Source organism: Podarcis melisellensis, assembly GCF_964234715.1.
Source record: "Podarcis melisellensis genome assembly, chromosome: 2".
Lineage (NCBI taxonomy): Eukaryota > Metazoa > Chordata > Lepidosauria > Squamata > Lacertidae > Podarcis > Podarcis melisellensis.
In genome coordinates this window covers 31,881,704-31,898,227 of record NC_138529.1, presented here as the reverse complement: position 1 = coordinate 31,898,227, position 16,524 = coordinate 31,881,704, and the positions used below count along the sequence as shown (strand labels likewise).

Genomic DNA, 16,524 nt, shown 5'->3' with positions numbered 1-16,524 from the left:
GACTTCTGACAAATTATACCTCCACTAAATGACAGCTAATTTAGCTTGAATTACAGAGACTAATCAGATCAATAGGTTGAAGTGAAATACATAAGAGCAAAATCAATGGCTCCTAAAAGATGTATTGAGTAATGAATAAGTGTGGCAAAAGCCAGCATTGTTCATTCATTGTTAAGTGAGAAGGGTAAGGAATGTTTGGTACCTGATAAATTGCAGGCAGGGCCTGTGCAAGAGCAGAAGAGTGTCACTGATCCGGGGAACTTACTCTGCTGTGTTGCATCTGGAATCATTGGGACAGACTTAAGGCCGCTGGAATGAAGGACTTAGGCCAGGCATAGGAAAACTCCAGCCCTCCAAATGTTTGGGACTACAATTCCCATCATCCCTAGCTAACAGGACCAGTGGTCAGGGATGATGGGAATTGTAGTCCCAAACATCTAGAGTTTGCCTATGCCTGACTTAGACACTTCAAGCTTGTCATGTCCACATCAGGAACACCTGAGGCAATAAGAAGTTGGAGGGGAGCAAAAACCTGGTGGGGCATCCATTTGTAGCAGGGAAGGTTGGCCTGGATGGCAGGACCCTGGACAGCTCCAGCCTGATAAACTTGCTCTGGAGCCCACCATATTCTCAGCCTAGCTACTTATCTGAGGGTCCATTTCTTTGGGGTGGAAGGAGGAGTTTAAAGAGGCAGTCCCATCTAGAGCAGCGGTTCTCAACCTGTGGGTCCCCAGATGATGTTGGACTACAACTCCCATCATCCCTGAGCTCTGGCCTTGCTAGCTAGGGGTGATGGGAGTTGTAGTTCAACAACATCTGGGGACCCACAGGTTGAGAAAGGCTGATCTAGAGCATAGTAAGATAGGCTCTAAATAACTGCTACTCAGTTATTTTAAGCTGGGTGTGTTATCAGCTTCGCTAGGTGAAGGCAGAGACTGGGGGAGTCCTTGAGGATAAGGAGACCACACTTGCAGCTTGCAGCTCAGGGGCTCCATTGCAGGGTGCTGTGATGGGGAGGATTCTTGACAAGGTCAGTAATCAGAGATGAGGGAAGGTGTAGCCCAGCAACAGCTGGAGGGGTGGCATGTTCCCCACCCCTTACTAAAGGCACAGAGGCCCATTCCTCCCTTCTCCTCACCTTCAATGGACCCAGAGCACAGCACAGATCCCACTTACCACATTCAGTTATTCCTGCTTGAATAGCTATGCAGAAGAGGGAATTTTGGCAAATGCAGCTTCTCATGCAGAAACAGACCACACCTGCTGATCCCCCCAAAAAACTATTTGCTTATTAAAAAAATAATTTAGTTTTACTTATTGCAATTTGTTTTTAAACAATGCAATTATAATTATATTAAACCATTATATCATGTAAAGAACTAAGAGCCCAACTCTCCTTTGCACCTGCTTCCTCTAGGTCCTCAGGTGTAGTTTGCCTATCTTGAAGCCCCCACACATTCAGGGTTGGTGTCAGGTCATCCCATGTAATGCATTGTTAACATAAGTAGGACTGTCAGCATTTTCCTGGAATTCTCACAACTAATGCAGTAAGTTTAACAGACCTCACCCAACCCTTAGCTTCAGTGGTGGCTGGTGCCTATTCAGACTGGTCAGCAGAAGGCAGGGGGAGCAACAGTAGGTTGAGTGAAAGCCAATGAGAACTAGAGCCAATTAATTGTAGCTTGTCCCCATCTTCCTCCCTGCTGACCTCAACTTCCTCTGAGCCTCCTTATCCTAAGGCCCCTCCCTCCCTCCTACTACTAATAATGGCCTCTTTCCTCTCAACCTCCATGTCCTTTTGTGACATCACAGGCAGCTCGCAGTCAATGACAACCGCTGGGGATGCATCAACACAGCTCCCCCAGGCCTCGCAGTTGTGGGGACACCTCAGCAGTGATTCATTTATTATATATATATTTATAGCCCACCTTTCCAGTGTACAGACACTAGGGAGGGGCACACCACAAAACTGTTATCTGATGGGCTTCCACAGATGAAGATCAACCAGCTTACATCCACAAACACCAGCCTTATGGCATCAACTGGTTTTCAAACGCGAGTTCTGCTGGCTTTCACCCACCTTCTGCCATTTTCCACTAGGTCTATCACTTCTGGCCATGGATATCGGCTGCCTTCAGTGAGTTGGTTAGTAGTTCACAGCGTCCCATTGTCAAGTGATCACTTCCACCCATCTGCTGGTTTGCCTCCTCCAACTAGAAGACGACTGGGCAATGCTGAATAGCACAGCCGTTGCCCACTGTGTTCTGCAGGGCAAGAGGAAAAGGATCACCTTTTATATACACTCAGCTGCCATGGGCAGCTTTTGTGATGTCACAGATAGCCTGTAGCCAATGGCAACAAGCTGGGGATGCAGCATTCTAATCTCCCCAGGCCTCACAAATCCAGCTCTGATCTCCCTTCAGCAACTGTATTAGCAGTTTTGAGATGCCAATATGTGCATGATTCTTTTTATTATTATTGTTGTTGATTTTATTAGTATTTTCCACACAACACAAAAAATAACAATACACAAAACACAAAAACCAACATTCAAAAAACCAAAACAACCAAATCCATATCTTACAAGTTAATAATATAAACACTAAAAGAAAAACAAACATTGACTTCCACCAATCCTTTACATCTCATTGTGTCTTCCTGTTTTTCTTATCTCTTTCCTAGCATCCAGATATAAATCCCTCTTCCTTATCCTTTCACTTCACAAGGTTATTCCAGACTCAGCCAGATTTCTGTCCTCGAACCTTGGCTTTTAAGGTATTCATTTAGACACTCCCATTCCTTTTTCACTTCACTTTTTGGTTTTTGCCTTATTATATCTGTCAATTTGGCTAATTCTAAATATTCTGAAAGCTAATATGTGCATGATTCAGTAATTGTGTTACTGAGGACGATCCATTGCGGGATATAAACGAATCGTTCTCTTCCCAACGAAAGGTTAGGGTGGAAGATTTCTGGCCATGAATAGCTGCTTGATGCAGTGTCAGAAAATTTGAGAGGGAAGCATAACTTATTATGACTGTCATCACAGGTTTCTTACTAAACCTGATGGCCAAGCTGGGAATCACAAGCTCACTCCTGCCCTCTCTGCAGCAATGAACATCTGATTCCACAAACCTTATGGCAGACTGACATGGAGCCATGTATCCACTTCCCCCTGCCTCCCCGTCCCGCCTCCAATGTCCTACCCTGGTCAATTGTTACTAGGGTGACAAAGGAGAGACTTTAACATAAATGGGAGAAGATGAGTGAAGCAGAGCAGAAACTCATTCTCCCCCCCCCCTCCTTTTGCTTATAATGGTTGCATAAGCTTTGGGGAAGCCTTCACTGCCAAGAGGAGCTGCCCACACTCCTGTTTTGAAATGAATGAGCAAGATGTTTATTTTTCATCCTTTGAAAATTATTCCTATAATGTTTGTGATCCCTTATAACTGGAAAAAAAGAACATCAGATCTGCAATGGGATGATAATGTTGGCAACTGAAGTTGTGTTATGCAGAGCTCTGTTGCGTGTACCTTAACAGAACAGTGATTTCTGCAGATTCCTTGAAATTTTGAAAACCTCAGAAAGATTTCACTTGGAAGATGTGGATAACACCAAGATGTTATTTTGTCACACCACTGTTCCTACTTTATCTGCAGCACTCCATCTTTTCTGAGTGCAAACATATCATAGTAGCGGGGGGCAGCAATGTACCATATTTTTTGCTCTATAAGACTCACCTTTTCCCTCCTAAAAAGTAGGGGGAAATGTGTGTGCGTCTTACGGAGCGAATGCAGGCTGCGCAGCTATCCCAGAAGCCAGAACAGCAAGAGGGATTGCTGCTTTCACTTTGCAGCGATCCCTCTTGCTGTTCTGGCTTCTGAGATTCAGAATATTTTTTTTCTTGTTTTCCTCCTCCAAAAGGTGCATCTTGTGGTCTGGTGTGTCTTATAGAGCGAAAAATACGGTAATTGATATTAAAGTACATGTCAGGAACTGCTGCAGCTATGATAGGTCACTTCCTAATTACCTGTTTACTGGGAATTCATCCTGATTTGTTTGCAGGGAGGTTAGATGGCACCATCTATTTATCGAGCATTCATTCAAATATATCCAGTCATTCTTGAGAAAGACAGATGCCAACAACATTTAAATTTGCTGATTGATTAATTGCACTTATATCCTTCATTTTTTGCCAAAGAGCTCAAGGTGACCTATGTGGGTTCTCTCCTTCCTCATTTAAACCCCACAACATCCCTTTTATGATACTTTAGATCAGTGGGTGACTGACCTAAGGTCACCCAGTGAGCTTTATGGCTGAGACGGGATTTAAACCCTGGCTTCCCAGGTCCTAGTCAAAACACTCGTACCACTCTGGCTCTCTTTTCAAGGAAGTTAGAAAACATTACGTCGAGCAAGTGTTGTCCCTCACTTTGCAGTGAGGTGGCGCTGTGGTCTAAACCACTGAGCCTCTTGGGCTTGCCAATTAGAAGGTTGGTGGTTTGAATCCCTGCGACGGGGTGAACTCCCATTGTTCTGTGCCAGCTCCTGTCAACCTAGCAGTTCAAAAGCACGAAGTGCAAGTAGATAAATAGGTACTGTTGCGGCGGGAAGGTAAACGGCGTTTCCGTGCGTTCTGGCTTCCATCATGGTGCTGCGTTGTGCCAGAAGTGGTTTAGTCATGCTGGCCACATGACCGGGAAAGCTGTCTGTGGACAAACGCCGGCTCACTCGGCCTGAAAGCGGGATGAGTGCTGCAACCCCATAGTCGCCTTTGACTGGACCATCCAAGGATCCTTTACCTTTACCTATGTCACTTCCCTTGTTACAAAAAGCCCAGATCTGAGTGCGGGGGCGGGGGATTCTGTTCAAAAACTCCCAATCAACTATACACAGACAACCTGAATTTCCTGGTACGTGATTTAACCCCCCCCCCCCCGGTAGTGGCAATTTGGATGTGGCAATAGATAACATTTACTTTTACTCAGTGCTATTTTTCTAGAAAAAGAGGCGCCAGAACTCACCGTGAACACTTCTCTGATCATGGCAATGGTGCCCACCTGAGAGTTCCGGCGAGTTCTGGGTGGGAAAAAAGCCCTGCTTTTACTTCAGAAAAAGAACTTGGAGTCTCAGGATTCCTCGTTTTCTTGGAAGATAGGTCTAAGCTGCATAGAAACAATGAACTCATCCTAGCACAGGTGCGTATGTAGCCAGACCAGCAACGTCAACACAGAAGAGGGAGGGATGAGCAGGCTGACTGGGGGCGGGGGAAGAGAGATCTGGCAGGGAAAGCAACAGAATCCTCCTTTCTCCTGCTCATGCTTCACTAGAAATGCTTCCCCCTCACAACTTCATAGGAAATTGGCACGGGCTGTACGATGACATTCAGCACATGCCACCCCAGTGATTAAGCTTGGTCCTGAAGTAGGTGAGGTCATTAGTACACCAGAACCCGCTCGTGCTATTCTTCGTGCGTACAAAGGTTGTTAATGCAGGGTGGAATGTGGATGTGCATTTTCACTTCAAGTGCTCATTACGCATCGCTTTCAGTAAAAGCCAGTGGAACAGACTTTGCAACGTGGTAGGGCTCCCCTTTGCTTGAGTATAACAGAGGCTCAACAAGTCATGTGTCAGGGATGCTATCACATGGGTGGAGCTGTGGTTTAAACAACAGCTCCTCTTGGACTTGCTGATCAGGAGGTTGGCGGTTCGAATCCCCCCGATGGTGGTGAGCTCCCGTTGCTCTGTCCCAGCTCTTGCCAACCTAGCAGTTCAAAAGCATGCCAGTGCAAGTTGATAAATAGGTACCGCTGTGGCAGGAAGGTAAATGGCATTTCTGTGCACTCTGGCTTCCGTCATGGTGTTCCGTTGCACCAGAAGTGGTTTAGTCATGCTGGCCACATGACCCAGAAAGCTGTCTGCAGACAAATGCCGGCTCCCTTGGCCTGAAAGTGAGATGAGCACTGCATCCCAGAGTCGCCTTTGACTGGTCTTAACCATCTAGGGGTCCATTATCTTTACTTTTTAACATTCCCTCCTGCATTGCTGACCTGGCACTGAGCAGAAGGGTGGACTGGGGGACCTTCAAGATCCAGCCATATAATTCCATTATTTTAGACCTGAAAAACATCATAAACATAGCTCAGTTGGTGGAGATGGAGACTTTTAACTTCAGGGTGATGGGTTTTGCCATGTTGGGCAAAAAATCCTGCACTGCAGGGAGTTGGACTAGATGATCTTCATGATCCCTTCCAACTTTACAGTTCTATGATTCTGTGATAAATTCATCAGTTTTCAACTATCCACAGGAAGTATGCATAGTCCTCTCTGGCGAGAGCAGGGGTGGTCAACCTTTTTATACCTACCGCCCACTAATGCATCTTTCTTGATGGTAAAATTTCCTTACCGCCCAGCAGTGCTCGATGGAAGGAGGATTCAGCTTCTGCTGTAGAACCCCCTACTGCCCACCTAGAATCCTAAAACGCCCACTAGTGGTTGGTAGGGACCAGGTTGACAACCCCTGGGCTAGAGCATCCTGTGAAAATGCGTACAACTGGTGTGCTCTAGCATATGGGGGAGATGGAGGAGTGGTACTGTGTTGGCTGGCAACTGTAGTCTGCACACTGTAGCTGTGCATATATAACATAGCCAGGTCAATGTGGGGATCTGGGACTGCAGGGCAAGACGGCGCAATGCTATACGGGATAATGCCCTGAGCAAACCAAGAAAGGCACACACTCAGGTTTCTTAAAATGCTTACACTGTCAAACAGAATTGAAAAATGGAAGCACGGAAATTGCTTACGATCTAAAACGCCTCAAGATTATGGTAAATATAATCGTGCGTTTCTGGGATATTGTTTTGCTGCTGCTATGTGTATGTTTTTACAATAAGCTTATTGCAAGTCGTTTGGTGCTTCAGTTTTATTGTTATTTTATGGATTGTAAGCCGCCTTGATTATTTTATAGCAAGGCAGGGTAGAATTATTATTTATATATGAATGCAATATTTCAAAACAGAAGTTCCCTAGTTAGGCGATGCTAGTGCTGATCTAGAGCAGTGTTTCCCAACCTTGGGCCTCCAGCTGTTTTTTGGACTACAACTCCCATCATCCCTAGCTAGCAAGACCAGTGGTCAGGGATGATGGGAATTGTAGTTCAAAAACAGCTGGAGGCCCAAGGTTGGGAAACACTGATCTAGAGGCATCACAGAGGAGGAGAAGGTGGAATTTTCACCAGCATCACTTCAGATTGTGGGTGGGGGAATCATAAGAACAGAAAAAGAGGCCTGCTGGATGAGGCCAATGACCCATCTAGTCCAGCATCCTGTTCTCACAGTTGCTGACCAGATGCCTGTGGGAGGCTTCCAAGCTGGACATGAGTACAACAGCCCATCTGCCCACCAGAGATTCCTAGCAACTGATATTCAGAGGCATAATGCTACTGATAGTGAAGGCTGAACACATCTTTTAAAGCTGTGCCATTATATATATATATAAAACATCCCTACATGAGGACAACCTTTTTCCTATTATATGCATACCCTCCAACATTTCTCTGATGAAAATAGGGACATCCTAAGGAAAAGCGGGACATTCCAGGATCAAATCAGAAACCGGGGCGGCTTCTCTAAATCCTGCTTCTAGGAAATAGAACACTTGGAGGGTCTGGATATGTACTTTAATGTAGCCCTAATGTACAGTGGTACCTTGGGGTAAGAACTTAATTCATTCTGGAGGTCCGTTCTTAATTTGAAACTGTTCTTAACCTGAGGTACCACTTTAGCTAATGGGGCCTCCCGCTGCCGCCGCGTCGCCACCGTCCGATTTCTGTTCTCATCCTGAGGTAAAGTTCTTAACCCGAGGTACTACTTCTGGGTTAGCAGAGTCCGTAACCTGAAGCGTATGTAATCTGAAGTGTCTGTAACCCGAGGTACCACTGTATTTGTTTCCTACATGCAGGGTATGTTTTGTGTGTGCGCACGCACGCAGCATTCAAAATGACAGCAACCCCCCCCCAAAAAAAATCTGTTGCCCACCAAGTGCTGTTGGATTCCAACTCCCATCAACCCCAGCCAGCATGCCCAGTGGTCAGGAATGATGGCAGTTTCTGTCAAGCAAGATCAGGGTTGGAACAGGCTGTTTTGGAGAATCCTTCCACCGCAGTCTGCCAGCTCATGCAAAGTAATGGGCTGATATTGTCTAGTTACGGTGCAGGATGTTTCATATCCCAGGGGTGTGGATATAACAGCAATGCAGAGCTTTGGTTCGGTAGTGAATCATATACTACACTTGTGCAATTCAGGCCGCTGTGGCCTTCCTGGAAAAGACTCTCCCCACTCATGTAAATGAATGGAACTTCACTGATTAGAGAGCTCTTCTAATTCTTTTTGTCCTTATCTTTGTCCCTCTTTCCTCCATTTCCAGCAAAGGAATGCAACCAGAGCCAGGATCCTTTTTCATAGCTGACAGTTTATGAATATTTATAGAGGAATATTGAAATAATGGGCACCACAATACAGAATTACTCACGGAGACCATGATGGATTGAGAATGCTCACTGCAATGGTACTTGAGTTATTCTCCCAACTGTGCTGCTACTTTCAGGATCTCCTGGGTTTGTGGTAAAACAAGGCTAAGACCAAAAGGCTAGCCTTTTAAGAGCTGCCTTTACTGGACATCCCACTCATGTCCTAGCAAGGCCTTTAATTCCCACCCACCCCCCACCCCCGGGGTCCTGCCATTTCTTTATGACTCATCAGTGGGTCCAGCTGGGCTCTTGGCTCCTTTCTTGTGGAATCTGGCCAAGACCAGCCACAGGCTAACATCAGAGACTTAGGCCACACCATACATGGAAGCACTGTTATACAACTTTTAACAGTCATGACTTCCTCCAAAGAATCCTGGGAACTGCAGTTGGTTAACGGTGTGGAGAGTTGTTACAGCTGCAACCCTCAGCTTTCCATGGGAAGAGGGATGGGTTTGTTTTTAAACCACTCTGAGAATTGTAGATCTGTGAGGCGAGTAGGCAGGTCCAACCCAAGACATTTTGGCACTTGAGGCGAACCACAAAATGGCGCTCTCCTCCACCTGCCAGGGAAGAAGAGGTGAGTGAAGATTTACCTCAGGAACAAGGGGGGAATTAAGATCTACATCGGAAGCAAGCGGGTAGTGAAGATCTACATCAGGAACAAGGGAGGGGGAAATCAAATCAACACTACCTAATTTAACAAGGGAGGAAAGGGCCCACTCTGAATCATGTGAGGTGGGTACAGAGACCCTAGAGGTCAGCCCCCACCATTTCCTGCCAAGGGGTTGTAGGAGACCAGCAGTGCCTTCCATCAACCAAAAGGCCAGTGTAGAGGCAGCATGGGGTGGGGGCTGCCAGGGCGGCAGCAGATCCAGCCTCCAAGGTGTGTGCTAACCCTGTGGATCCTGTTGCCAGAGGCGGTCACCTCATCTTGCATCATGGATAGGCCGGCCTTGGGAATAGGGGGTATCTAAACAACTCTCAGCATCCTTAACAAACTACAGCTCCCAGGAGTCTTTGGGGGAAGCCATAACTGTTAAAGGGGTAAAATAGTGTTTTAAAAACATAATGTGAATGTGGCTTTGGAGAACATTGTGTTGCTTCTTTGCAACTGGAATGCAGAAGCATCTCTGCCTCCAGCAGTGGAGATACCTCCATGGGAATGAAAGGGGACATTGACTAAAACAAACAGTGCAAAGATTTAGAAGTGGCCCTTAGGCCAAATCCCCACCTTTCTGACCATATCTGGCCTGAAATCTTGCAGCTCTGCTAAATCAGAACACGAATGCAAACTGATTCGGTTCTGAACATTGTTCTCCCAGTCCAGCCATTACATTGAATCTAATCCATCTGAAGTTGCACTGGACTCAAGCTTTCCCCTGTGCCCTTTGAACATTTCCATCTCCTCACTCCAGCCTTCCATCTATTCTATTGTACTTTAACCCCGCAGCGCTGTTGTTGAGAAATAAATGAGGCTAACAGGTTCTGTGTTTGCTGCATGTCTGTGCAGTATTTTATTGTTCCTCAGCGAAGACAGCGATCTGTCCTGCTGGCAGGAGGAGCACCAGCGAGTTGACAAAGGCTGGTTTCCCTAGGCTGCTATTTCAACTGATGTTGCTTTTAATAATCCAGGAGACTTGCTTGGGCATGTTCCTTTCTCCACACTTTATGACGAAGCCAGGACTAAACGTATATAGCCATTTAAAACACACACACACGCACACACACATTTTTTATATGTGCTGGGCAAAACATGGCAAAATTGTTTACAAGGAGGAGGGGAGGCAGTTTTTGAGCTTCTAAGAGGGTGATGGAGGCAGCTGAGAGTGAGAAATGAAACCTAATTGAGAAAATGAGCGCTAGACAGAAACCTGTGTCTGTGCACGTGGGGGCTGCAAAGGGATTCAGGGCAAATATATTTCCCTGGTGCCTCTCCTGGAGCCAGATCTAGGGTGTCCACTTATGGATGCAGCACCCCCCCCCCGGAGGAAATGCACCACCCAAAATAGAGGACAAAAAGGAGACAAATCGAATCAAATCTGCATGTGCTAATTTAGATGTGTAGCCAATATGTTGCCTTCCAGATGTTGGACTCTGGCTCTCAGCAGCCCCAGCCAGCACAGCCAAGAGTCAGACATGATGGGGGCTTTGATCCAGTAGCATCTGGAGGGAACCACATTGGCTGTTTCTGCTGCAGATGCAAATTTCAAAATTAATAAAAAATGCAGTACATCTCATTATAGTAGGGGAAACTAGGCAGTAGATGGTTGTGGACGACTTCAAGGTGCCTCTGGCTCTTCCTTCTCTAGGTTGTTTAAAGCAGACTTGGACCAGGCAGCTTTTCCAACATAGGGTCCCTAGGCAAGAAAGGGCTGCCCCCTGAGAGCCCTTCCAGTAGAGGACTGTCCTCTGTAAAGTTGCACCAGCCCAAGCTACCCTCGTCTGGTCAGCAATTGTGGCTGCAATCCCTTACACAGGTCAGTAATCTTTTATATCTCCTGGTGCTCCTCTTTATTCCCCATATGGGTCTTACATTTCCATCTTTCACTTGAGATGGCAGGTAAGCCTCTAGGTGACAGGCAAATGAGGGAGGGGATGGATTACAGGACAAGGGAGCATGCTGGAGAGAGCAGGCATGGCTTCCTTCTCACCTGCATAGGGTGTCGCTGTGGTCTAAACCACTGAGCCACTTGGGCTTGCTGATCAGAAGGTTTGCGGTTCAAAACCCTGTGATGGAGTGAGCTCCTGTTGCTCTGTCCCAGCTCCTACCTACCTAGCAGTTCGAAAGTAAGCCAGTGCAAGTATATAAATAGGTACCAATGTGGCGGGAAGGTAAAAAGCATTTACGTACACTCTGGCTTCCATCACAGTGTTTCGTTGCGCCAGAAGTGGTTTGGTCATGCTGGCCACATGATCAGGAAAGCTGTCTGTAGACAAACACCGGCTCCCTCAGCCTGAAAGCGAGTTGAGTGTCGCAACCCCATAGTCACCTTTCTCTGGACTTAACCTTAGCAAAAAGCCCATTAAAATATAGCAGTGTGTAACCTGATACTCAAATGTGAAATGCGTATACGCATTGTGTTGTTCAAGGTTTCTAGAGATAAGCAGACAAGAACTAACAGCAATCTCTTTGTTGCAAAGAGCTTGTGTGTTGTAATAGTGGGGGGAATATGTAAAAAAGCATGGCATCTCCTTTGTTCACACTGAAGCCAGATGAAGTTGAGCTAAAAATGCTTATAATGCTGTATTTGGAGATGCTCCTACAAGACATCTCTCGTTCTTTAGTTGTTAGCAGACCGATTCTCCTTGTTTGTTTGACAGAAAAAAACAAACACAGGACAGCTTGTTGTGTGTTTTCTAGTGTGTCTTCCAGAGTTACCAGAGTATCTGTTTGTAAGCCTCTCATTCCAGGGTAGGGATGGCTGAACCTGTCCATCTCAGTTTGCCTCAGTTTCTTATTTTTCAGATCTTAGGTTCACTTTCCCACATTTCCACAACAGTTTGCAATTTAAAGAACAAATGAGAGAAATATCCTGATGAATATTATTCAGCATTTTAGTGCAAATTTCTCCTACTGCATACATTTTGTGTACTCAGTTTTGCCTAATCCACACATTTTTACAAAGCCCTAATAGAATGCATTTTTGTACATTAGGTTCACAAATGCAAACTTTTTTTTTGCACACTTCACCCTAGTATACGCGTTTTTGTACACAGTACTGCAGAACCGCTTTGCAAAAATCGTGTGGATTTCAAAGGATGGCTGTCTTTTTTGTTTTGCATGTTGTTTCAGAAAGTATGCATTAGCTAGACTTTAAATGCAAACAAAATACAATTTCTCCTCCACCCCCAAGTTCCCATATATCTGCATACGCCAGTACGAAAGTTCTGTATTTCATGTGTGGGTCTCATGTGGGTGAGGACCCTCTGTGGGCCCATACTGCCACACTGCACTGCCCATCCACCCCACTTCTTAAAGAGAGAATCCATTTTTAGACATAAGTATTATAGGAAGCGAGTAGTGATGTATGGAAGTGAGAGCTGGACCATAAAGAAGGCTGATTGCCGAAGAATGGATGCTTTTGAATTATGGTGCTGGAGGAGACTCTTGAGAGTCCCATGGACTGCAAGAAGATCAAACCTATCCATTCTTAAGGAAATCAGCCCTGAGTGCTCACTGGAAGGACAGATCCTGAAGCTGAGACTCCAATACTTTGGCCACCTCATGAGAAAAGAAGACTGCCTGGCGTGCTCTGGTCCATGGGGTCACCAAGAGTCGGACACGACTAAATGACTAAACAACAACAAATTATAGGAAGATGTCTTGTACCAAGTCAGGATGTTAGTCCATCTAGCCCAGTAGTGTCTGTTCTGACTGGAAGCAGTTCTCCAGGGTCTCAGGCAGACAAAGAACAGCTACTGGAGATGCCAGGGACCAAACTTGGCACATTCTGCCTTGAAAGCATGCAGTTTCTACCACTGAGCTGCAGCCCTTGCTCAGATCCACACCAAATTCCATCCTATCATGAGCTGTTATTATCTGAAAAGTGAAAACATGGGTGGGATCCAGTCTGAATTATGAATAAAATATTTGGACATTAGGCATCCAGATGTCTCCTAAACACAACTGTTTCCGTTTCTGACTCTTGATGGTCTTGGGATATCATTAACACTTCCTACGAAGATCTACCATAGATGTGATCGTATGAATCAGACCTGAGATTTTCAGGATCTTGTAGTCCTTATACACTTAAGCTTCTTACCTTGCAGAATTCTGGGCTTTGTAACGAATGTTGCTGTTTCTAATCATCTTGCAAGATCTCTGTGTGTGTTTGCACATGAGTCAAAAGGAATGAGCCAAGATGGAGCACGGAGAGGAAAAGCTTTAATTCTTGTCAGTGGCTAGCTTACTGTCTGCCTGTGCATCTTACTTTCAAGTAGACTTCTGCTGCTGCTGCTGCTGCTGCTGTTTGCCTACCCAGAGCACAAATGCCAAGTCTGGATAGCCCCTCTGTTTGTCTTCCACTGACACGAATGTGACGAGACCGGTTCATTTCATGATAGACAGATGAGTAGCATGTTCAGGTCAGAGGGCTTATTGTTTAGCCTTGTGATAATTTGTTGTATCTAAGTAATTAACCTCTAGTGACAGATGCCCAGTGTGGAAGTCCTAACAGGCCCTTGCAGAACTACCAGCTCTAAGAATGGAGTATATGGGTTCCAAACTAAAATATTGATTTTAGTTAGACACAGTGGAAACTTTCTTTCTTTCTTTCTTTCTTTCTTTCTTTCTTTCTTTCTTTCTTTCTTTCTTTCTTTCTTTCTTTCTCCCCATACAAAATGCTTCCGTGCAGGCAGGAATCAAAAACGGAAGGGGGGAAACGAACAAGCCTGGGATCTGCATGTGTTTGAGAATCCTTTCCGCAGAGAGCAATTTAAGGAGCTTGCTTGCCTTTCTGTTTGCACACCTTCCCACCTGCTTCCTTTTGAGACTTGACTCCTTTGCCCCATTATAGGAAGCAGCTTGTTCTTTTCTCCCTTCTACTTATTCGCCCATTTGCATTTTCTAGCATGTTACTTGCTGTTCCTAAGTCCGCATACTGTAGGGTTTCCCTTTTCACTATGATTTCCATAGTTCCAATTATCTTCAATGTCAAAAAAACCCCCCTCTCCCTTCCTTGCCTGCCTGCTCTCCCTCTCTCGCCCCCCCCCACTCCCTAATAATGAGAAACGTCAGGCAAGAGGAGAACTACTGTATGCTAATCTGCGGTGACAGCAGTTTTCACAGCCTGTAGCTACCTGTAAGTGTCTTTATCAAAGCTGTGACCTGATCTGTCAACAAATCTGACAAGAGATGGAGACCTTGTTTGGACATGAGCGACTTCATCACAGGTTGGGTAGATGGATGAGTGAGAGAGACTCATAAATACTTCAAGACGACAGGCAGCCTCGCGCCATAATTGCCATCATTGCATTGCATTTAAATCAGATGTGCCAGAGATTGAAACGGCATTCCCCGTTTCAATTATCCCCATTTCTTCAAAATGTAATGTATAAAAAACTTCGAATTGTGCTCTAAAACATAATCTGTGCTTAATTTGATGACTGTCACAAAGTTAATGTTCTCCATCCTTCTCTCTCTCTCTTTTAAAGTAAGTCAGGTAATTCCCCACCCCCACTTCCTAGCTGTACCATTCAAACTGAGAACAAATCTCAAACTCTTTTTCTATGAGTTGATGGCCCTGGAGAAGCAAACATGTGAGTGTGAAATCACATGTCAAGTCAGTCTCCTTCCCTTGTAACAGCTCAGCTTCTCCCTCCTTATCCTTGACAGATAATGTGTGTTGTGAATGGTTCCATTTACATAAGGTCTAAAATGATTATTTATTTTAGGACTTGTCACCAAACAATATTTAGATGATACACATCTATCTGTATCATCTGTGTGGTAGAGCACCTGCTTTGTATGCAGAAAATCTTGGGTTTGACCCCTGACATCTCCAGGTAGGAATGAAAACCAAGCCCTGACCAAGTAGAGATTATTATTATTATTATTATTATTATTATTATTATTATTATTATTATTATTATTACTTGTGAGTCTTCCACTGCCCAAGGGCCTCAGAGTATGAAGCAGACACCCCCCCTGATCAAGGGTAGCAGGCAGGTTCCTCTAGGACAGCCTTTCTCAATCTGTGGTCCCCAGATGTTGCTGAACTACAACTCCCATCACCTCTAGCTAACAAGGCCAGAGCTCAGGGATTATGGGAGTTGTAGTCCAACAACATCTGGGGACCCACAGGTTGAGAACTGCTGCTTTAGAATCAGCACTAAGGATCCCCTTGAGGGACCCTTGGGTGGTGGAAGACTCACAAATATTATTATTATTATTATTATTATTATTATTATTATTATTATTATTAATAATAATACATTATTTATACCCCGCTCATCTGGCTGGGTTTCCCCAGCCACTCTGGGTGGCTTCCAACAAAATATTAAAATACAATAAAACATCAGACATTAAAAACTTCCCTAAACAGGGCTGCCTTCAAGTGTCTTCTAAAAGTCAGATAGTTGTTTATTTCTTTGACATCTAATGGGAGGGCATTACATAGGGTGGGCACCGCTACCGACAAGGCCCTCTGCCTGGTTCCCTTTAACTTCACTTCTTGCAGTGAGAGAACTGCCAGAAGGCCCTCGGTGCTGGACCTCAGTGTCCAGGCAGAACAATGGGGGTGGAGACAGGTATACTGGGCCGAGAACTCCCAGTGTTGTCAGGGGGCTGGGGAGAACCCTACCCTCAACAATGCCAGTGTCAAAAGACCCAGACTCAGGCCTAGGAGTTACAACATTTACAAACTGTTAGAGTCATCATGCACCTTGTGAGTAGAAGTTCCCCTGGAAGTCAGGGGTCTCCCAGACACCTTGACCACCAGCTGTAGTTGGACTGTGGCTTGGGAGGTCTCTGGCTCCTTGACCCTGAACCTAGTTGCCCCTCCTTGCTGTGCTGTACCATGACTAGATTCCCTTTGGTATTGACTTTGGACTGGTTCCCAACCTTATCTTTGGATTACATTTTGGACCTATACTGTTTCCCTGTGCTTGGCCCTTGGTGATCTTTGTGGTTATCACAATCAACCCTGTTTTCCTTCTTTAGTGCTTTGGATAGGGAGTTTACACCTCCATGAACTGGGACCCCATTCCAGAGGACACCTGCTGGAGTGTAACACAACATCACCTGGAGAGCCACAGTCAGTCTGTATAGACACTACTGAGTGAACCAGTGATCTTTGGGAGATTAGTAGACAAAACTAACAAATGCATATTCTTGCTAGTTAGCATAAGAAGGGGCAGAGTTGTATTGCTGCTAGGCAGATACTCAGACCATAGAAATACAACTGACAGAAATTACTCTGTGCAGTGCAGTTTCCCTCCTCTCCTGGAAAGGAAGTAGCATATAGTATTTCCTGTTCCGTCTTTAACTAGCATTGGA

The 16,524-nt window shown here is 45.3% G+C and overlaps 1 protein-coding gene across 3 annotated transcripts in view; it reads left to right on the top strand.

The window, feature by feature from the left end:
* The window catches only part of LOC309363550 (uncharacterized protein), a 98,461-nt gene that overhangs the window by 8,185 nt on the left and 73,752 nt on the right, over positions 1–16,524 (top strand). The gene's annotated exons all lie outside the window — the stretch shown is intronic.